Source organism: Tyto alba, unplaced genomic scaffold (genome assembly GCF_018691265.1).
Source record: "Tyto alba isolate M040663 unplaced genomic scaffold, T.alba_DEE_v4.0 Super-Scaffold_8, whole genome shotgun sequence".
Lineage (NCBI taxonomy): Eukaryota > Metazoa > Chordata > Aves > Strigiformes > Tytonidae > Tyto > Tyto alba.
Window position 1 is genome coordinate 1,032,297 of NW_024881329.1, and position 21,709 is coordinate 1,054,005.

Consider the following 21,709-nt stretch of genomic DNA (forward strand, 5'->3'; position numbering starts at 1 on the left):
TGGCCGAAAGTGCAAGAGGGGGACTCTGCGTGTGTGTGCCTGGGCATGTGTGCCTCTGCCAGGTACTGAGCCCTGCTGGGGACAGCGCTGGCATTGCTGCCACCCTGCCCTGCGACGGGAGCAGAGGCACTGGAGGTTGAGCCAGGACCGCAGGGGTGGTTCAGGCTGCAGTAGGGCTTAGCCAGAAAGACCCTAATCGCTCTGACTCAGCCCCTCTCAATCCAGGGCCAACATGGAAATAGCAAAGAGCTGCAAACACAGTCCTCCACTTGCAGCTCTTGGCAGGATTTCTGTCTCCCGCTGGATGCTTGAGCCAGCACAGTTGTCCAGGGAAGCTCTGGCAGAAAGGCTGTGAGAATTCTTCAATTCGAGACACCCCAAGCTGGGTCGTACCCCAGGGCACAGTCCCCATCTGCCCTGCTGCAGCCCTCCCCTGCCCCTGGGTCACCGCAGACAGAGAAGACAAGGACCAAGCAAACCTCAGCCTCACTGCTTCCCCCTCTTCTGAGGCGTCACTTGAGTGGGGAGCACCTCCACGTTCAGTTGTGTAGTTGGGTCACCCCCACAACTGTCAAGCAGCATTTCAGCCGTGCAGGAGGGCAGCAGAAGTCCTTCTCTCCTGCCTGTGGAGGTGTTACCCAGTCGAGCCCTTGAGCAGCACCCCGGGGTGCAAGGGGCAGGGGGTCAGCCCTCCCGGCAGGGCCAGCGGTTTACAAAGCATCAGTCCAGATTCCCAGCTGGTGCCTCCCTGATTTTCACCCAGGCTAGCTTAGATATGCTGGCTGCAGAGCTGGTCCTTCGCTCTCCAAGCACCGCGCCTGTCTTGGCAAGGAGTCTGGGATGCTGGCAGGGTTTGACTGCTTTATTTAACGGGCGCTGGGGTTGTTGCCTGTCACATGGGATTTATTCCTGCTCTGGATCACAGAGCTTGAACAGTCTTTCCCATTTCCAGTGCTTCTGCTGCACCTTCATTTGCAGCATCATCGCCGTTCAGCAGCTGCCTGTGCTGCCTGTCCGAGTCGGGTACCGGAGCTGAAGGGCATCTCCCAGGCACCCACGGACCTGCAGGTGCTCAGCACCCATCTCCGTCCAGCTCCGGGAGGCATTGCTCAAAGCTCTCGCCTTCAGTCCAGGAGCAGCGTGCTTTGGTCCTGGCACGTCGACCCAGTCGGTCCAGGGTTCCCCGTCTTCTGCTCAGGAAGACGTCGGTGCTTTTCACTGGAGCCACTGGCTTTTTGTGAGGGGATCAGATTGGCTTGGGCTGAGAGCCCCAGGGACACGCTGGTGCTGAGCTGGGTGAGCAGGCAGGTGCCGATTCACCTGCTCGGAGGATATTCCTGGTGCTGTCAGGGAGGAGGCAGCATCAAACAGAAAATAAACACAGCTCCAAGCAGGAGAGAGGTGAATATAAGGGAGCATAAGAATGTCTCTGTGGAGTAAATCCTAACCCCCCTGACCTCCTAACCCCTCACCCCTGCTCCTGCATCCTCTCCAGTTGTAGCCAGTAGCAGATGCCCAGGGAAAAGCCAGCAGAGCACAGGAACAGGACAAGGAATGTCTCCTCCTTGTCTTGCCCCACCTCTGCAGCCATGCGCCTGTTGCACAGGACAAGCAAACACCAGAATGGGCCCAAAATACTCTCCCGGTCTCCAGCAATCTGTAGCTCAGTGGCTGCGAATTTAATCAGTGAATTTAAATGTTTGCATTTGACACACAGCAGCTACGGTTCGATTTTGCTCGATTAAGTCTCTCGGGCGTTTTTGGTGAGGGGAGCATTCCTTCCCTGCTCCCCGTCCCCACGCCACAGCCTGAAAGTGGGATGCCACTGACACGACTGCCAATGGCTCCATGTTTTGAAAGATTTGTCATCATATTTTTTATGGGTTTTCTGTTTGTTTTTTTTTTTTTTTGTTTTGTTTTGTTTTTTTTTAATAGTGAAAGCCCAGAGTAATAACAGCCACGAGGAGATACAATGTTTGTTTTCCCAGTGGTGCAGAAATTAAGAGAGGCTGTCGTTGCTCCTCATTCACAGACCCAGGAGGAGTCACTTCCGAATTTCCCCCCGCGCTGCCGCGCATCACCCTTCCCCTGCTCCGTGGCATCCCTGGAGCAGGCTGGACCATGCAGGGCCCGTCCCCGGGGCTTTTCCTTCAGCTCTGCTTTGGTTTGCTGGGTCTCACTGGCACAGCCCAAAGCCAAGGGTGGGTGCTTGCTCTGGCTCTGCAGGCTCCTGCCCCAGCTTGCGGGGGCCGGCGTGAGCCGCGACGCTTCGTGCTGCGGGTCCCGTCCCCCCATGCAGCACCGGACACGGGCTGCCAGCATCCCTAAACGAGAAACTTGGGTGCTCTCCCTCCAAACTGCGGCGTGCAGGCACTTTGTGCTCCAACGTTATCCCCCGCAGCCCATGGCCCCGCAGCTCACGCGCTGCAGCCGATGGCTCACGGGGGGGAGAAGGGACCGGGGGAGCGGGGGACACACACCGGGCTCCATCCCTCTGTAACACCCCGGCCAGCGGCACCCCCTCCCTGGCATACCCATGCCCCTGAGCAGGCAGCGGGCACCGGGTGAGACAGGTGAGCACCTGGTGCTGCGGGTGTAAATGCCTGCACCCAAATTCCTGCCGGAGCTGCAGAGGGGAAGAGCTGTCCCTGCTGTGTTCCCCGACGCCCTTCCCAGCCGGCGGGGTCCTGCCACCGGTGCTGAGTGCCGCTCTTCCCCGAGGCTCAGCCCTGCAGTAGCCCGCTTTTTCCTTATTTGTTTTTCTCCCCTTGAGAGCTATTCTTTCCCTCCCATATGCCGTAATAATTACAAGCGATAACTTAGCAGCTGCTCTGCTATTCCAGGCTCGGCAGAGCCACGCGCCTCCACCTTCCCTCCCTCCCACGGCTCCGGGTCAGCGCCTTGGCTCCAGCAACCAGGGATTCCTGCAATTTCTGCCACTCGGGAAGATCTGGACCCTTTCCCCTCCATTGCCATCTGTCTCCCGCCCGCCCACCCCAGCATCTCCGAGGGGGATGGGACTGCGACATCCATCTGTTACCATGGCGAAAGCTGAGCCAGCGAAGGGATGCACCCCGTGTCCCGGGTGAAGGCCAGCGGAGAGGAGGCAAAAGGGATTTTCTTGTATATTTGTTTTATTATCGCACATATCCAGTGTCACCTGTGGGGTCTGCTGCAGCTGACAACCACCCCCCCGGCTCAGAACGGACGGTACCTCCGAAGCCCTCTCGCTGGAAGAGGTGGGGGCCTTTGAGCTGCTGTGGCAGATGCCACCACCACAGCTGCTGGACCAGGGCCACATCCCGCAGCGCCGTCCCTCCTCCCACCCGAGCGCGGCACTGCAGGGGCGATTTACATCGAAAAAAGCCTTTTGGCTGCTTTAGTATCAGCCCAGCACCGCAGGCTGCAGTCAGCTGCACTGAAAATGGTGCAGAGATGGAGAGCAGAGCAGAGCCGAGGGCCAAATGCAGCTCGGTGGTGGTAACTGCAAAACCGGACTCGTGTAATTAAAGGTTGCATCTTGTGTTGGCCTGGGCTGACCCCGTACAGGCCTTGGCTAAAGAAATAAGGGAAGAGCAAGGAGGCTGCCCGTGGCCCGGAGGTCTCCTCGCTCTCCGTGCGGCACGCCGCTCCAGCACACCCAGCCCCAAGCCCCCCTGGACATGACGTGCCACCACAGCTCACCCTGCCCTGGCAGGCGCCCAGGGAGCTCACAGCCCCCCACGCAGCATCCCTGGCTTCCAGAGCAGCACCCAGCCCTCCTGCTTTGGGTGTAAAAGGGTGGGGTTTCTCCCTTTACAAGAGATTTCTGCCTACGGTTTCTCCAATTACTGAAAGCCCAGCATGAAAATACAGCAGGGCGAGGTGTTTCTGCCTGCTCCGTCCCGAAGGAAGCATCGTGTCTCTGAGCACCCCAGTCTCTCCCTGGTCAGCAAGGCTGCCAAGGCCCAAAGTGTGTCTCCAGCACAGATGAAGCTTCCCAGAAATGAGTAGTAGCAAGACGTGTGAGTGTCTGTTTTGCGCCGGTTCCTCCAGCCCGTGGAAGGCTGTGCCCCACTTCCCAAGTAGTGCAAATCCAATGCCTGCTCCCGTGCGGTCCCGTACCGGCCGCTTCCCATTTCCCAAAGGCAGCAGCAGGCTCAGGACAGCAACAAAGCCCCACAGCCACCCAAGACAAGTGTCTGCAGCGTGGCCAGCACCCGAATTCATTTTTGGCAAGCTGGGGTGCGGGCAGGCTGCCCTCTCTTCCTCTCTCATGTGTGCTTGGCTTTACTGAGATAGTAAAATGCTGGGGTTTAAAGACAGGATTTTGCTTAAGGATGGGATTTGCCAGAGCCACCAGCCCACAGCGGTCCTGGCTCTTCTCACCCTGCACAAACACGTCGTGTCCGCATGGAGATGTGTACCACAGCTGATGACATCTTCCCCTGCCACCAGCCAGCCTGTCCTCACAGGCAGCGGATCCACGGGGTGCCTGGGGCGGGTCTCTCTAAGGGACGGGGGCAGATGCTCTTTCTCATGGTCCTCCCAAAGCTGTAAGTGGGAATACAAAGCAGGAGCGTGCAAGGAGGAGGGTCTTCCCAGGAATTTCACTTCCCAGCCTGGGAATGCTGCTGCTGGCACTGCTTCAGCGCGGCGGTGGGCAAGGTCAGGGTCCGTGGCCGGGACTTTTGTGCGTGCAGAGGCTTTTCTGACAGCAGGGTGACCACAAAAATCACATCCCTCTGCTTTTAGGTCAGCAGTCAGGATGCTCTGCTTTGGCAGGGTGACCACAAAAACCACATCCCTCTGCTTTTGGGTCAGCAGTCAGGATGCTCTGCTTTGAATTCCTCTTCACCCCGAGGGCATTTGGAGGAGGTGACGGGTTGCGCTTACCTGGGCTGGCTTTGCTGCTTGGTATTTCTGCGGGACGGCCAAGCATGGGCTCCAGTGCCGGTGCTGGTGGCACTGGGACGTGCTGGAGGACCGCTCGCCGGGGGAAGCAACACGTGCCTTGCTCACACCTCCCACGCGGGAGTAGGCAGCCCTGGGAAGAGGCGGCTTGAAAAGCCTGTGCCATCTCGTACGGGCGAGCTGGCAGCTCCATCTGGCTCCGCTTCGGTGGAGCGCTCTGAGGAGCTGCCGAGGGGGCCGGCGGGGGTCTGTGGGTGGTGTGCCAGGAGCGGGCGAGGAGGAAGAGGAGGAGGAGGAGCAGGTTGGATACACGTGCCCCGCGCTGCCAGCTTTCTCTTGGAGGGGGCTAACCCTTCGTTGAAGCAACTGCTCTGTCCCGTGAGGGGGATGGTGGGTTTGGGGGCCCGTTTACAGCGTGCTGCCGGTGCTCAGCTGGAGGGAAAGGTGCTATCGGGGCTGCAGCTGGCCCGTGCACGGTGACCCGGAGACGTGCTGGGCTCTGTGCCCGGGAGCTTCAGCCCACAAGTGCTCTGAGTCGCCACGCACATTTACCATACCGTAAAGCGTCTTTGCGGCTCTGCTCATTTTCACGGGTCTCGCACTTTGCTTTTACTTTCCCGAAAGGTGGGGAAATTTTTTGCTTGAAGCTAGCGATGTGATAGCAGAGTCAGCGTTGAAACAGGGCAGCTGGAGTGTTTGTTAGGATAAAAACACATGGGGTTCGCACTGTATCCCTTGCCTCTACGACCCCAGGCTACTTTTCAGCAAAATTACAGTCCCGATCTCCACCCGAGTTTTGCAGCAGGGTAACTGCAGCCACTTGGTTATTGGTTTCTTCGTTTCAAACTCTTTGATCATGTGCCACGATTAATCTGATCTCTACGAGGCGGGATGAGTAGGAGTCAGAAGCGAAATTGTAATCGTCTGTGCCTTTGGCATACGGGAACGGAATAATTTTGCAGTCTCATCTCCACGCTGGTAGCTCTAGGAAAAGCCTCCATCACTTTAACAGCTAACAGCGCTGTGCAAGGCTAAGGGACGCTAATATAAATAGAAATACTTGGGCCCGGGTACCATCACTGTTCCTTGCTCACTCTTTTTTTGCAGGGTGCAGCACCTCCATGCTACAAACCACCACAGTCATGCCTGCAAACCAGCCGGCACCAGTGAGCGCCAGCATAAGACCAGTCCAGCATAAACTCTCTGCAACCTCATCGGTGTTCGGCCTCACCTGCCACGTCAGGATACCAGGCAGCGATACCCCAGTGTCGTTTTGTTGCCTGAGCCAGAGGAAACTCGAGTTTTTAGTGGGCTGGGAGGAGGAGGGTGAGTGGAAGGGGCGTGGGGAGGTGACACGGTGCTGCCCAGCCCTGCCCAGGCTCTCCGGGCACTTTTTCCTTGCCAGATCCCACCAGTGAAGCGCCAGCGCTGTTTTTTGCTATCCTGACACCTGGGATAGTGGCGTTTTCCCTGCCCCATGTAGCCCGGACTGCCCTAGCCCCCACCGCAGAGCACTGCTTTTTGTTCTGCCTGCACAAACCCTTATCTCCATCCCAGCCCTTTCTGTATTTGAAACATCTCTTCAGCCTTCCCATTCTTTCCTAGAAAAAACAATCCCAATTCCTTTACCAACCCCTCCCTGACCACTCTGCTCCCCATCTGACTGTGTAGCTCTCTTCGAGGGTTTCTTATCTCACTTGAAAACTGTTGCCAGCACAGAGCAGAGATAACCATGCAAGGGACCTGTTTTATACCATCCAACACAGCACGATTGACCCATACCATGGATTATGAGCAAAAGCACCTTGTCTATAGAAATTCTTCATCTCTATCCTCCATTTGTCCAACTCACCCTCACATCTGTTCAATTATGTTCTGGGTTTTTTTTTCCCAGATCCTTTCTCAGATTTTTCAAGACCATTTTGAATCATAATCCCTTTCTCAGGTGTGCTGGCAATTCCTCCCGTTTGCTGTTATCTCCAAACTGAATACCTGAATGGGTTAACAATGTTGGGCCCTCTCTGTTTTGACCTGAGCAACCAGTAAACACTCTCTGTGCACTCCCTGTGTAGTGTTTTTCATCTCTACAGTCATGCCCCAGACTTACCTGTGAGAATGTTTTATCCATAACAATGCCTAAAGCCTTACTGACATCAAAATATGTTGTCTCCTGCTTTTTCCCTCTCCACAAAGCCGGTGGCTCCACTGCAGAAGGTGGTTGGATGGGTGTGACACAGCTGACCCTTGACAAATCCCGGGTGGTGATGGCAGGGATTACACTTGCTCCGTTTGCTGGAGCTAAAGCAAGAACTGGGCCAAAGACATGAGCAGCAGGGGCTGCTCTCCATCCAATGGTCCACTGTATGGTCTTGGTTGCGTTGGAGAGAAGCCCAGTGTGTCATGGCCTTGCTAATGGTGCATGATAATAAGGAGATCTGCAGAGGATTGCATCTCCCTGCAGTCTCCCGTGCGCTTCACTGCAACACCAGCACCACCCTGCCCAGCAAAACTGGTGCGTGGTCTCAAAAATAAGCATATCCCAGGGGAAGAGTTAAGACAAAGGCTATCTTCTGTCTGGCTGTCCCTCTGGATTTGGTGCCCAGTGTAGCACCTCTTGCCAGATGCCAGCCATCACCACTGGTTATCAGTAACCTCTCCCTGCCCCGCCGCCCCCAGAGGCTGGCTCTTTCGGGGAAAAGCCATTACTTTTCATCTCAGTATGGTTTCCAGGTGCTCAACCATGGTTGACAGCCTCCTCAGAGCTTCCCACATGGAGCAGAACCGCTTTGCAATACAGCTTTAGAGGGAAGCCCAGTGAAAAGCAATTTAGGCTGAGAAGCCTAATTGAGCTCTCATTAAAATACCTTCAGAAGAGGGACTGGCAGAAGGACCCTGTCGCTCAGCTGGGACTCCTGTCTGGCACCAGAACTAAAGTGAGAGAAGAGGAAGAGGCTGTTAATGCAGGTTTATGGGCAGAAAGGTGGCTCACAAGTCCCTGCAGCCCCATGCGTGGCCCAGGCTGGGCTCAGCCCTTCTCCTGCCTACCCAAAGGCTCGTTCAAGGAGCTGGGGCTGGTGCTTACTGCTGTTGTGCCCATCTCTGCTGCGGGGCGATGGGCTGGGTCAAGAGCCATGCTCCCTCCTCTCTGGCACTGGGGGACACGGCTGTTGATTGTCCCATTCCTGCTCCTGGCTGGGCTGGGGTGTCCAAATACCCCACACTGACGTGGCTTCAGGGAAGAAGCTTTATTGTGACAATGATTTATGAGTGACAATGGGTGACTAGGTGGCACTTGGCAAGGCACAGTTTTGGGGTCCTGTCGTGGTTTAACCCCGACCGGCAACTCAGCCCCGCGCAGCCGCTCGCTCAGTCCCCTCACGGTGGGGTGGGGGAGAGAATGGGAAGGGTAACAGTGAGAGAAGCCGTGGGTTGGGATTAAGCCAGCTCGACAGGTAAAGCAAAAGCCGTGCACACAAGCAAAGCAGCAGAAGGGATCCCTTCCCCTCTCGCCGTGGCAGGCAGGCTCAGCCCTCCCCAGCCCAGCCGGGCTCCAGCACGCCTAACGGTGACTGGGGCAGACAAACGCCGTCGCTGCGAACGTCCCCCCCTTCCTCCTTCCTCCCCCAGCCCTGGACCCTGAGCACGGCACCGTACGGCCTGGGGTGTCCCCGCCGTGCCCCCCCAGCTCCTCGTGCCCCCCAAACACTCGCTGCTGGGGTGGGGTGAGGAGCAGGAAAGGCCTCGGCGCTGCGTGAGCCGGCTCGGCAGCAACGACACCATCCCGGTGTTCCGGCACAAATCCCAACCACAGCCCCAGTGCCAGCTACGGTGGAGAAAATTAACTCCATCCCGGTGTCATCACCAGTTTCCAGCACAAATCCCAACCACAGCCCCAGTGCTAGCTAGAAAATTAACTCCGTCCCAGCCGAAACCGGCACAGGTCCCTGTGTGCTGTGCGCAGGGCAGGCTACAGCACTGGGCACACGCAAAAACTTCTTACTGCCCACCTACGCCTTTCCGAACGAGCTTTGACAGCCGATCCCCCTGGGTCTGGGTCTCCGTGGGGAGGCAGGGTGGGCTCCCTCCCTCCCCACATGCCTTTGGGAAGTGAGTGGTTCCCCTCCTAAGCCCCACCAGAGGACGACAAGTGCCAGGGGGGTGGGGGGACATTGAGGCTGGACGGGCGAGAGCCCAAAAGGGCCCGTTTCTCTGCTCGAGCGGTTCTGCTTCTGCTTGCAGCAGCAGGGTGGAAGGAAAGGCTTGGCTGGGTAATCGCCGTCCCCAAGTCCCCCTCACAGCCCCTGAGGGCTTCTTGGCTGCCCAGGGAAACCCCCAGGTGTTTCTGTTCTGATGTAATTATGGCAGGGAATATAAAATCAGCTGAGAGCTGTATTGACGGTCTCATTTGGAACATAATGGGGCTAATGGTCCCTTCAGTTTAATTAAGGATTTTTTCGATGAATTATAAATTAACCTGAATTAAGAGTGTTTATTTCAAGTGAGATGCTACACAAAAAAAAGACTTAAAGTGGTTCCACTAATCTAAATTTGCAGTCTTAATTATTTTGGATTCATTTTCCAAAAGCACACACGACGTTTTTATTGGTATAAATACCAGTCAGACATGTGGCAGGTGTTTTGAAAGTGAAACATTTTTGTCTTTTAAGGGGTGCAACACTTGATATAAATACATCTTTTAAGTGTCTTATACCAGTACCTCCTTTCCAGGCAAGAATAAGCTACGCCACTGTAAAGGAGTCTGCTTTAATTTTACAGGAATATATATATATATATATATATATATTTGTGCCAAGAAATGACTGGGAAAGTTGTTCCACTTTAGTTACTCCAACAGCTTTACATCAATGCAACGTCTGAATGCTAACAAGGCTTGAAGCAGTGGCCAGAAGGTGACAGCAGAAGTATCTGTGGTAGTTTATGATCTGGTTTTCCTCCTGTTCCCTCCCCATTTCCTCCTCTCCAAGCTGCTCAGTACTCTCTGACTGCTCAGGATTGATGCACCCATTGGAGTGATGGTGGAAGGGTTGGGGAACCACTTCTCCTCCCCATAGCACACTCAACCGGGTTTAGCTGGGACAGCCTCAGTCCCTTCTGAAGTTCCCCCATTGCCAAGCTGGATCCTGCCAGGAAACAGCCCCCGCAAGTCACATTTCTGCGCAGGGGAATCCACCCCCAGAGCCCCCCATCCAGTGCAGCTGCTGGGTCACCGCTTCAAAAGGTGCGTAGTAATTGTATGCATCAAACTCTGACCTGCAAAAAAAGATCTTTGAGGTTTTGCTCTACTGTCCTTAATGCTGTTGATGAGACTGGGTGGTTTTGGGTGCAGGCCAGGGCAGCCCGCAGCCCTCTGCGCAGCGGGACCAAGGGAAACAACCCTCTTGTTGTGTTCGAGCTGTGGAACCACCCAGATGATCAAACAGAAACCACTGCTCCACCGGGGACGTCACCATCTCAGCACACAGCACGAGGGTGACAAGGGGAAGGGTGATGACCTTTGCTTTGGAGAAGAGACACCAGAGCCCAGACCTCGGTTATGCATCTGCAATACAAGGAAATCCGAGGGCAGCTGAGTCAGCCCGTGAACGACTCGCCTGGCATCACCCAAGAAATCAGCTGTGGAGCTGAAGCCTGCTTCGCTGAGCACTGTTCAGGTGCTTGCACACATTTGCAGGTGTGTAGGAGTGAGCTCGTCCTGGGAAAGAGGGACTGGTGGACTTCAGATGGGAGAAGAGCCATGGCTTGCCATTGCTCCCACGTCCTGCTGACTCCAGGCAAAACAACGTCCAAGCTGGCTTCCAAACCCAAGGCAGCTCCTCAGTAAGAAAGAGAAAGAGGCTGGGAAGAAAGGAGAACCTCCTTTTTAAAAATGTTTGGACTAGGTAACCCCCCGCCTCAGGGTCTCAGGGCAGAGAAAAAGGGCTTGTTGACCTGATGTTAACCTTCAGCTGTCAGCCCTTCAGCTCCCTGGTCCTCACATGCTGTTGCTTAATCCGGGAGGAAAAAAAAAGAACAAAGCCTGCCCAGACCTCGTGCCATCTCATTAACATTTGGCTTAAGTGAGATTTTTATCCCGCACTGCGAGAGCAGTGGCTCCAGTTTAAATAGCGCTTTCCTTCGCCGCTGCCTTCCCGGGATGTCCTGGGGGACGGAGGGGTTTACCACGGCTCTGCAGCACTGTGCTTTGGGGCTGGGGTCCCTGAGGCAATCTGAAATGTAAGTCAGGCAGAGGCATTGGCATTTTTTGCTTCATGAGAGCTTGAAAAGACCTCTCTGTGAGGTTGCATGGGCCTTCTTTTGGCCAAGGTGAGGTCATTCCCAACAGGCACGAGGCATAGACCAAACACTAGTTTCGCTGGTGCCTGGCACCTTTTGTTGGGGTTGGCGATCCCAGTGAGGCCATAAAAACCAGACAACAGTGCCTGGCTTGCCATGACGTCCCTTATTGTGTGTATCCAGAGGAAGGGAAGGTCAGAGGGACAGTCAAAGAAGACATCATACGGAAGGCACAACGAGGAGCACATGGGCATTTTGAGCTCCAGCCAGCCGTCTCCTGCCCCCACGCCTGTGTAGACTTCACTTCATTAAACATTAAAGCGCTGCAGTTGCCTGAGCTAGCAAATATTACATGTGGTTCAGCACACATGAAGTTGGCAGGGGACCCGCTGCCCCGGGGGTTGGCATGGGGCTGGCAAATGTTTCCTCTTCCCAGCTGGGAGCCAGCGCTGGCGAGAGCGCGTTCCCATCTGACAAGCGGGTCAGAGGAGGGAGATGGGTGTCTTTACGTTGTCTAACGTGAGCAGTGTGCCTTTGGTGGTGGAGAAACACAACCACAGGCTGAGTAGGGTTGCGTGAGCTCAGAGATGGAGCTCCAACCCGATAAGAGATGGAGGATCCTTTGTAGGCTTGGCGGGATTCTTCAGTGGAAGAACCTCTGTTTCTGCTGAGTATAACAAATCACCCTTCAGCAATAAGTCGGTTGAGGCTGTGGCTTGGTTTCTTTGATGTAAGGTAGTAGTTGAGGACACGCACTACAGGGAGAAATCACTCGCTGTCAGGCCTTCCTGGTGATAAACTGTAGGACAGCTCTGATCCTAATGGGAGAAGACTGGGATCCACATGGCTGCTTAGTCGTGAGTGAGGAGAAGCTCCTGTACCAGGTCAGACCAAGGGTCTGAATCGTTGAGCATCCTAGGGAGCCTTCGGGGAGCAGTAGGTGCTTCCCAGGGCACGGTGATCAGTACCCTCTCAATTCCCACCCCATGCCATCTCCTCCAGGAGCGGCGTCCACCTGGGCAGAGTGTGGCCCGTATGTCCCCTCACCTTTCTCTACTGCCACAGGTCAAGAGTACAGCCCCACATGCTTCCCAAACAGCATGTGGCTGTATTTACTAATCCAGATTTTTTTTTTTTTCCCAACCAACTTGTCCGGTCTTATCTTGGATCCATGTAAATGCTCACAGCCACCAGCATCCTTGGGCAAGGCTGTCCCCCACCACATGAGGAGGACCTGCGTGCTTGAAACTGGCCCAGTTTTTGCACTAGGAAGAGGCAGCAAGGCCAATCCCTACCCCCTTCTTTAGGCCATGCATGATTTCATAGCCCTCTACCATAACCTCTTCAGTCATGTCTTTTCCAGGCTGAGGAGCCCCAGCATCTACAAGTCCTTGCTTGAAGGGAAGCTCCTCCAGACTTTTGATCCTCTTTCATCCCCTTCTCCGTGTTGCCCTATTATATTTTGGGGTTTGAGGCTGCAAAGAGGTGCCTTTTGGGACGCAGGTCAGCATGGTGGCTTGGCAAGCATGCCTGCCCCGCAGCTCTCGCTCCCTCCAGATGCTGCTGCTTCTTGGCTGCAGGCTGTGCCAGCTCCTGTGATCCCATTTGCTTAAGTAATTGGCACCACATACCATGCATAACCAGCTTGGGGGTTTTTGTGGGTTTTTTTTGTCCATGACTCTTTCTGCTTGGAAGGGTAGAGGTGTTGTATGGGTGTTTTTGTGAGTGTTGGGCTGTCTCCTGACTGCAAAGCTGTCCTCCCAGTGTTATATCTGCTTGATTTTCCTGCAGAGAGCCCATGGTGTGTAAGGGATCATAGGCGAGAGCCTGGTGTTGCCTGAGAGCTGAAGGGAACACATTTAGTGCTGTATCAGCTCCTTCTCTTTGCTTTCATCCCAGGTTAAACATATTTACAAGACAACACAGAAAAGCAAAGCAAGCAAACAAACCTCACTGTGGTCAATTCTCTCCCGGTTTATTTAATGCTGATAAATCAGTGATGGACTCAGACTGGAACCTCAAACTTCTTTGAAGACATTCAGCCTATTATAAAAGCAAGAACCAGCTGCACAGTTTGAGTGCCAAGATGAACTTTGCTGCAGGTGAGGCTGTAACGTGAATCTGTCTTGAGGAAAAACAACTCCTGGTTTTTTATGCGTGCATGTTATTTTGCTACAATTTCTCCTTCCTCTTGGCCATACCACAAATCCGCTGTCACCACTCAGCTCTAATCTTTTCTTTGGCAGCTAAAACTATTATCTTTATTGTTTAAGGGCTTGGCTTCTTCCTGTTAGATCTCCTAATTGGATTTTTACTCTCTGATCCATTTAGTGTCTTCTGTGCATTCAGTAAGGCCCTTTAACCCTTCGGCACCCCTCCATCTCACTAACCAGTTACCCTTGAAGGTGCTCCTCTCCACACACCACTCTGATTTATCTCCTCTCCCTGATTTGTGCAGGTACAGCTTTCCTAAGCAACCGTTGTCATCTCCAGTCTCACTGTCTGTAGATAGCATGCTTCATCACCATCTCCTTTGGCCTTTGCAGACTGCAAAGACTTGTTGGGTTTTAAGCAAGAATAAGCAAAACAACTGACATCATCCTTTAAAAGTAGGTGTGAGGTCACTCTGGGGCCACCAGAAATTATGATATTTTAGCTGTGGCTACTAAAAGGCTGCTGCTTTGTCCAGATTCACCTCCCACTTCAGAGGAGAGAAAGACCAACCCAGCAAGACCAGGTGTCAGTCCCGTATTTCTGGCTGTGTCTTGAGAATATTAGCAGCCACCAGAGAGGTGATAGAGCAGTGAGGGCCGTCTCCACTTCTGGCTCTGCCATGGGCATCTTGGGCTGACCATGGGCAGATTGCTCAACCCTTGTGCTCCTCTACATCCTCTTTGCAAAATGCAAATCGTGAAATGTGCTTTCTTTGACCTCCCATCAATCTTGCCCCTTCTTCTTGCAGGCTCTGCAGGACAGGGTCTTGCCTATGCAGTATTTCATGCAATGGGATCGTGGTGTTCACTGGAGGCTTCAAGCATGCCAAGAATGACCCGATAGCATCGCAGGTGCTTTCTGTACAGCTGCGATGATCTCCATCCTCCAGACCAGCAATGATCTCTGTCCTCTCCATGAGTAAATCAGTGCAAGCCCAGGAAAAACGTGCTTTAGTTTATCCAGGCAGCGGGTATGCTCGAAGCTGTACTATGAGCACAGGTGAGATGGTGATGGGGTCTGGCATGGAGGGGACTTGGGTACCCCATATCCAAAGAAGGGGGTGTTGGGTTTCACAGCCTGAGCCGTGCACCTCATCTCACGGGAGGAGGATGGAGCCAAGCCCAGACAATGGCATCACACCACCGATCTGGTTTTTCCGTCAGACCATGCGGTGATACAGCACCGTGACTTTCAAGCAGCTGGGATCTTCGCTTGTAATGTATATTACATACCTGGGCACAGGGAAGCAAGCTCTACTCCAGGTCAGTCGAGCCCAGCAGAGGCAGAGATGGTGGAATAAGACCTCCGCTTAGCAAGATGCTTGCTGAGATGTAGGTACAAAGGGAAGAAAAAGGGGGAGAAGGGGTGCCAACATCCCTACCACCTGGCTGCTCAACCCAGGTCCAGGTGCCTGGCTCTTGACAGGCCCTAATGGACCCGGTCCTTCTCCTCCTTCTATGTTTTTTTTTCAGCCTTTTTACAACCTCGGTGCCTTTGTGTATGTAATGCTGGAACGTGTTGCCATGGGTAAAGCTGCTATTCACAGCAGGGTTTGCATCTTACCTGTGAGACGGATCGATATGGAGATGGGGATGTGCACGAATACGCATGTTTATCTTCATTCCAGTTCCCATTGGGCACATGGAAAAACAATTTAATGGGAAGGAAAACCCTTCAGGGGGAATGGGGAGGGAGGGAAAGTGCCACCTTGGAGGAGTTTGTCCAAGGAAGACAGGCTAAGCCAAAAGTGTGGGAAAGAAGAGATGATCACCTGAGAGCAGACGGTGTGGGGAGGGCAGAGCTGGACATAGGTTTGTTGGAAGCGTTATTGGACCAAGAAAATACACAACTTCAAGCCAAGTCAGTTCTAAGGGTGAGGTGTCCATGTGCAAAAGGGAGGGGAGTGTCACAGTTCCCTCCTTGTACACCATTCCCGCACCGGCAGTGCCAACACAACCTTCCTCCATACCCCTGGCATTTTGCTGGGCTCTGGCTGCTCCGAGTGTTAAAGGGGTTTGCAGGTTTTCTTTTCTCTTTTTTTAAGATGTGCTTATCAAATATATATATATATATTCTTAGTTTTACTTAATTCTCATCCTTCTTTGACAATATTATTTCTCTGAGGCAAGGGGGAAACAGGGAATTAGGTCTCTGGCATGTTCCCATAGGGTATTCTTGTCCAGAGAAAAGTGGTAGCAAAAACTTTGGCTTTTAGACTTTTAGGTTTTTTGGCCTCGGTGTATCAGGCCAAGCTCGTTTTATTGTTGTTACGTAGAGACTGATTCAGAATAATGGATCTGCTAGGAAAGATGGACCAAGTTCCTGAGTTCTGTGGCTAGTCTTATTACTCAGGTTTTAACTGATGGGACAGTTCTGAATTGCTTCGCTCAAACATGCATTGAATGAAGAATTGAATCAGCAACTGCTGGGCCCTCGTCCCAGTCCCTCCAGAAAGAGCTGATTTACTTTTCTCCTTCCAGGGGCCCACCAGCTCTGGTGGTGGCTGGCTGAGGGCTTGGGGCAGCTCATGGAGGAGTAACCACTTGCAGGGAAGTCACACCGTGCTGCTGCGCCCAGGTACAGTCCCACCCCATCGTGCCACTGCATCGGAGCGTGCGATGCGGTGTGGCTGTGGATGACACCTGCACCGATAACAGGCAGAGCAGATCTTGCTGGGAGAAGCAAGAAGGGGCAAAAACGAGCCACTAGACCCTGGAAAAGACGACCCGCTTGCTGCCCTGGGTGGTTAACTGGTTGAGTCCACCCTGCCCCTCCACTGAGTTATTTTAACACACGTCATTGCTGTCTTTTAGCCCTGTCACACCATGACACTCGTAGTGACATGGTGAAAGAGGGTTCTGCCGGGACCTTCTTCCATTATAATCCTTTCAAAGGGTCGATGGTCAGATGTCTGGTCTGTCTGGACAGACGTCCGTTGTCCGGTGACCGCAGCTTTGCTGACAGCTCAGCTGCAGGAGCGCTGTGCGAAAGGGCATTTTGTGCTCCCTCCCCGTGCCGGCAGCAACAGCATCTTCAGCTCTGGAAGGAGCTGGTGGGTCCTGGAGGAGGGAGCTGAGCTCACTCACCCAATCCACCAGTGCTGCCCAGGCCTGGACAAAGCGCCTGGGGCTGGTCAGCAAAGGCTCCTAGCTAAGGACTGAGGCCCAGGGCCTCTGGAATATTTTGGTATCTCACAGACCTTGATTTTGCCTGGAGACAGGACTCATCTTCCACCTAACATGAGGCATGTGACTATGCCTGGTTATACCTGGCTCCTGCCTACACGGAGGAGGGAGATGGCACCTCCAGGGGCTGAGTCAGCTGCCTAAGACAGAAGTTGCTCTCAAGTGTGTTTTTTTCCATTGACTGAAAATCTCCCCAGGAGACTGGGACCCAAGATTAGCTGCCTATGTTAAAACCTGAGATAAGAGATGGTGAGTCAGGGTGCTAGAAGCTCACTCCTGGCTCGAATGGGGACAGATGAGTAGAGTATAAAGGGGAAGGCTTCTCAATCATGTGCAAGAAGTGAAGAAATGGCTTTTTCTTCACCAGAGAAATCCCAGCTCAGTGTTTCTGACAGCCTCATCCCCAGGCTCCACGGCTGGCCAGGGCTGGCCCTTCGCCTTTTGCATGGGTGCAACGTTGCAGCTCGCTGCCGCGTGTCACCGCACCACCGCGATGCCCAGCCAGCCAACTCTTACTGCGTTGCAATTTTGTTCAGCCCTCACAACCCGCTAGTGAAAGCACTAACAGCACTGGTGGGGACGTCCTTTCATATCCACCTGGCTCCATGCGGATACACACCTGCTCTCTTGCCGTGTTGTCCGTCCCCCTTTTGGGAAGACTCCCAGAAACGTCTTTGTTTTCACCCCCCTGTGCTGTGTGTGCTGGTGGGGCTGCAGCCCTGCCTGACAGCTGCCACCCCCACCCCCCCCCCGATTTGTAATTGGGGTGATGGAGCTAACGAGGGGGTGAAATCCATCCCATCGCTTTCCGCGATCGCCATTCCCATTCCCCTCCTACAGTGAGTCAATGGAGAAATCTGGCCCCTGAGCCAAACGAGGGACGTCTGTAGCCACGGTCCTACCAGCACTGCTGGAGGCTGATGCCAAGGATGAGCACAGCAACCTCAGAGCCACGCAGACGTCTGTCTGTTCCATAAAACCACCACAAACTAACTGTGGCTATGTCCTGAAAATCAGCGAGTTAAAGTCCTTTACAGCCTTGCGTGGACCATCTTCTGCAGAAACAGTGTCCTTGATTCAATCGTACCTCGTTCACGAGGTGCCGTATTGAGCCCAAAGACAAGGCAGGTGCCTGCTACCGCAGAGACGACGCGGGGGTCCTCTGGGAACGGGCTGCTACAGCTCATCCGCGGAGCGGAGCGGGGTGAGCAGCCAGCCTGGGTTCGTCACTTGTTGCCGGCACCGGGTGGCAAGCAAACCAGCCCGAGTGCTGGCCGCGGGAGTGGATTGCACCTCAGCAGCATAGCTAATTAATGGAGTGAAATTAGTGTTTGGGAGGCGGTATAATGAAGAGGTGAGTCAGGCACAGCACCACACGTAGCTGATCCTACGGTTCCTCCCTCCAGCGCGCTCGGACCACGTTTCAGGTCTTCTCTTGGGAGCTGGCAAAACCTCAGGTGTCTTCTGCTGGGGAGAATAAGCCACAGGCAGCGGGGTTAGCAGAAACCAGGTATGCTTATCCCAGAGGCTCAACATCTGCTCTGGGCATGGGGGATGTTATCCTGTGACTTCATCCCACGAGCAGGAAGGAGTTCCACATAGATGCCTGGGCTGGAGGGTCTAAGGGGCTCGAGGAGGAGAGCTCTGCCAGGACACCCAGGTCCCTGTTGTCGTCCCTGTTGCCCATCCCCCTGCGACCACCACCACCAAGGTGACGTGGAGGTCTCTCTTCAGTATCTACCCAGGCTCCTAGACGTACCCCACCTTGGGAAGGAGCCTGGTGGGTCTAACCCTCCCCAGCTGTGGGCAGTCAAAATATACTGGTTCCCACTGCTGGCGCTGAAGGAACAAAGAGGATGGCCACTTCTTCCACTCAGGCGTGCACCTTGGCAGCCGCTGCACGTGTCTGCATGGTGCACCTGAGGCCCCTGGGCTCGCGAGGGGCTTAGGGCTCGGCTCCTGGGCTCTGCAGAAAACACGTTGCAAGTCCTGGCTGGGGGCAAAAAAAAAAAAAAAAATGCCCTTGCGACCGCCACCAAGCCAGAAAGCGTCCCTGAAGCTGTGAGTCGGTGGGTCCATGCCCACGCTGTGTGTGGGGGGCAGAGCCAGGCAGGTGGAAGCGGCTGCGCTGGGGACACGAGGAGCACCCTGCCAGCGGTCCAGCGCTCCCGCAGAGGTGACCCAGGCGCTGGCTCTCCCTGGTGACCACCGGGGTCTGAGCTGGAGCCGGGAGGTGGAGAGAGAGGACGTGCAGAAGAGCCCGGGCTTTCGGACTCAGTTTTAGCAGCTGGGGGAAAGAGCTCTTTTCCCTTCCCTTCTCCGCGGCTCTTTTGTTTTCTGCATCCCGACAGAAGAGGCTTCCAGTAAGCAGCAGGGGTGGGGGCAGAGCCCACCCGCACAAAAGCAGCTCCCCACGGGCTTGTGTGACCACTGTCACGCTTTTTTCGCTCAAATAACCACCAGCGGCGGATGACGTGGGGCTGGTGCTCCCCAGCCCCGGGGCTGATTGGTCCCAGCTCAGGTTTGAACGCCAAGGTGTCCTGGCAACGAGAAGCAGAGGAGCCAGACTTTGCCGTCCCCGCTCTGCTCTGGGAGAGCGGCGGGCGCTGGGGAAAGGCGGGAGGCACGGGACGAGGAGCAGCGTGCGGGGCCACCGGCCCTACTCCAGGTAACCCCCCCTGCGCGGTGCCGGCCCGTACCCCGGCCCCGGCCCTGCGGTTGGGACGAGTTTCGCCCGGTGCCGGTGCCAGGCGGCCGCCGTCCGCATTGACTTTGCGTGTGGCTGAGCCAGCACCCGCGTTCCCGCACGGACACGGCAGCAGAGGAGCTTGTTTCAACCGGGAGGAGGGCAGGGGAAATCACTGGGGGTTTTTTTTGGGGGGGGGGGATGTCTTGAAAGTGACTGTTCAGAGAGGCTTGCGGGAGGGATGCTGGGGGAGAAGCTGCGCGGGGAAAGGGGAGTCGAGGGGCCTTCGGAGAGTTGCGCGGTCAGCTCTCCTGCCCCGAGAGGTGATTTTGGGCAGGTTTGAGTTCGTCTGATTAATCAAACTCCCAAAAGCCCTGCCGTGCACCCAGGGCTGGGAGCCGTGCTAGAAGAAGTGGCTTTAGATGGAGATGAAAGAGCGTTTCCTTCTGTTAGAGAGCTGTTGCCTCAGCGTGACCCGCCTGCATGCCCGTCCCCCTGGAGCCAGGGGGGGGGTGAGGAGGGAAGAGCTCCCCAGGGCTCCGCTGTGTGCAGGGAAGCGGGGGGCATCTGGGGGGACGTGCAGTAAAAAAAAGGGCTTTTTCCTCCCCTTGGGAGAAGGGAGCAGAGATGCAAAGAGCTGGCGGGGGGGAGGATGCTTGCCTGCACGGGGAGGCAGCGCTCAGCGCAGCGCATTTTGCACCCGTCAAAACTGGCAGAGCCACATGTGAGAAACCATGTGCCAGCCGATGACGACGGGGGGGGGGGGGAGGTCCGAGCTCTCCAAGATGAGAAACCCTCTCCACAAGGTAACATCCACCCCGCAGGAGCCTCCTGGCTCAGTGGCAGGTCGCAAGCTTGCCAAAGGGCTGGCAGCCTGCGCAGGTTCAGCGGCACGTGTCGGAAAGCAGCGCCACGACTCAGAGAAGTCTCCGTGCCACAAGTGGGGGACCCAGCGGGCTGGCAATGCCTTTTGGCTCGTGGCTTGTGTTATTTCTCAGAAGGCACTAGGGCTGGGGGCTGCCTGAGCAAGCGTTTCCTATAGACCCGAAGGCACGAGGAGACTTGGAGATCCCTCCTAGCATCATGCTTGTATCTGAAGAGAAATTCCTCGGCGTCCTGGTGGCAGGGAAAGGCAGAGGGACACTGAGCAGAGAGGGGTTTGCCCCATCCCTAACCATGCGGGGCCTTTGTCCAGAGGTCCCGTGGAAGCACACCCGGCACAGAGCACATGCTTTGGCAAAGTGACTGAAGCCTTCCAGCCGTTTTCCTCCACCCCCCAACCAGATCACAGCTGGATCGGTCCCTGGAGCGGCGTGATGGCCATCTTCTGTACGGAGGCACAGGGACTTTGGGAGCAGGATGCGACAAGGGCTCCTCTGCCAGAGCAGTCCCCAGACCAACAGTGCAGTCACCAAGTAGCCTCGTGATGGGAAGCAAACGGCTGGTTAATGCTGGCCTGGGTTTGCACTGGTGGCCTGGGGGTGCGAGGTCAGCACAGACAGCCTGGCCGGGGGGCATTAGAGAGAGAGAAAAGGTCACGCCTGTTGCACAGACCATTTTTCACTGTTTAAATGGGAACACGTAGCACAAGTGGTCAGTTTAAAACAAAATAAACCCTGCAGCATGCAGTGTTGCTGAAGTTTACAGTTTTAGGGGGAGCCTTACAGCAGGACAGGCTTTGCCTAGACGACCCGGTTACCGGATCTGTGAGAGCCAGTGATGCTTTTTGTATCTAAATAAAAGTGAAGGAAAACATCTGTCACATGTAGTTAGAGAAGCTTTGACCTAGATGAATGTGGATATTCAGAATCCTAACGGGGAATTAAATGAATTAGGTATTATAATTATTTTTTTTCAACAATCGTGTTTTTAGAGTCCATTTTTAAAGTTCAACAACTTGGGACTGGGTAATGCTGTTCCTACTTGGACCAACAGCTCTCTTGTTCCAGTTAGTTCAAATGAGTCCTGTTTCTCTGAAGGGTTAAGCCAAGTACATTCTTCAGGCTTTGTTAAACTGATGAGCAGTAACCTGAAAGCCAAGAGAAGGGAAATCATACCCACACCTTGCAGGCCATAAACAGGAATAAATTCAGCTCTCTCTGTATCTCCCCAACAGTTCTGCTGAGGCAGTTTATGTACTGGGAGCGCCAGCCCCAGCAAAGCAGGACTTTCCCAGCTAGTCATTAAATAACTTGTCATTCCTGGTGTTTTATGGAACAGACACTGCCTGTTGCTCGCTAATAACATCTGTTTTTATTTGAGCGGGATCATATTTTATAACAATCCTTCTACTCAGTTTGCATGTTTGCAATGGCCCTAGCAAGTAATCACTCTGTGGCTGGTAGTAAATTCACTCCCAGAGGTTTGATGATGGTATTTACTCTTGACTGTTTGAGCTACCAGTCTCAAGGCTGTAGTGACGATGTAGTGATTAGGG

At 54.5% G+C, this 21,709-nt stretch overlaps 1 protein-coding gene across 1 annotated transcript in view; it reads left to right on the forward strand.

Moving 5' to 3' along the window:
- Positions 1–19,169: 19,169 nt before the first annotated feature.
- Positions 19,170–21,709, forward strand: part of LOC116964298 (ras association domain-containing protein 8-like) — a 35,165-nt gene continuing 32,625 nt past the window's right edge. The window contains exon 1 of the mRNA XM_033003507.2: positions 19,170–19,254. The gene's annotated coding sequence lies outside the window, so the exon portion shown is untranslated. The remainder of the gene's footprint in view (positions 19,255–21,709) is intronic.